At 35.3% G+C, this 1241-nt stretch overlaps 1 protein-coding gene across 1 annotated transcript in view; it reads left to right on the top strand.

Annotated features, from left to right (window-relative positions):
• Positions 1–835: 835 nt before the first annotated feature.
• Positions 836–1241, top strand: part of LOC110465018 (E3 ubiquitin-protein ligase TRIM56-like) — a 3392-nt gene continuing 2986 nt past the window's right edge. Inside the window, exon 1 of the mRNA XM_021520579.1 lies at positions 836–917. The gene's annotated coding sequence lies outside the window, so the exon portion shown is untranslated. The remainder of the gene's footprint in view (positions 918–1241) is intronic.

A 1241-nucleotide genomic window follows, 5' to 3' on the forward strand; every position in this document is an offset into this window, starting at 1 on the left:
CCCCCCCCCAATAAGTACCACCTAAAGGACGAGAGAAGGGACGGGTAACAAAGAGAGATAGGGATAATTACAACATGTGTTTATATATTTGTGTTAATGTGTTTGTTTGTGTACTCCACTCTGGCCATCTCCTCCAATTAAATAAACTCGTTTTCATTTCTCTTTTTCTTTTGTTAAGTTTAAATTAGGACAAAATTATTTTTCGTATTTAGCATAGTACACAAAAGTGAATGAAGTGTACACGTTTACACGTTTGTGTATAACTTACCGTCTGCTTTTCGATACTCCTTTACACTGTCCGAACGTACAGGTATAAGACACACTCTTAAGTTTGCTGCACATACCTAGGTACCCGTTTTTTCTAATCATTCAATAATTGCATCACGGCTGTAAACCTTAGTATATACAGGAGAATGTACGTTCATTTAACAGTCTGTTCATTACACTCTTCTATGTTTGCGGCACAAAAGAACCGTGGTTCGATTAGATCCTCGTTGTATGGAAGATATGTTCATATTGATATTTAATTTGTTCCTAAATTGAATTTTGTTTGCTCTCACCTGTCAACCTGAAAATGAATATTTCTTTGTAGTGAAGTCGAGCCTTTAAACGGTTGAATAGCATCTCTCGTAAAAGACCGTCAGTGTTCACAGCGACACTTATAATGTGTTCTCCTTTGTCGGCGGGTATAGTTTATATAATGGACAATTTACATACGGGTAGCCTTTTATTCATGATCAAATAATTTTGTCGGTCTCTATGGCCTTTCAATACGTCAGAGGGTATAATACTAAACTGTACAGTGTAGGTATGGTCGGACTACCAAATATGTGGAGCCATTTTGTAAGACAGTTACGGTTACTTTGAATTCTTTCTGAGATTTACAAGTGACATGAAGATACATGGGGATCACTGAGGTAAGATTATTGATATGTTTTCGACAAGATCTTAAGCTAGATAAATACATAATTGTTATGTAAACAAAGTATATAACTGAACAAAAAGTATTCATTAATTACTTTGGTTATCGAATGTTGACGAAGTCGTCGTCTAGAATCACTTGATTAATTTTAAAATCAGAGTCGACTGAAATGTTCCATTACCTGTGGTATTTTATTCCTTAATATATTGTCGTACTCGTTAGACTAAATACAAATAATTCATTGTCATGAGATATGTATTATTTGAGGGAGACAACTGACAACAATTTACATTTGTCAGTTTGTTCAGGGGGGTGGGGG

Source organism: Mizuhopecten yessoensis, unplaced genomic scaffold, assembly GCF_002113885.1.
Source record: "Mizuhopecten yessoensis strain PY_sf001 unplaced genomic scaffold, ASM211388v2 scaffold11047, whole genome shotgun sequence".
NCBI lineage: Eukaryota > Metazoa > Mollusca > Bivalvia > Pectinida > Pectinidae > Mizuhopecten > Mizuhopecten yessoensis.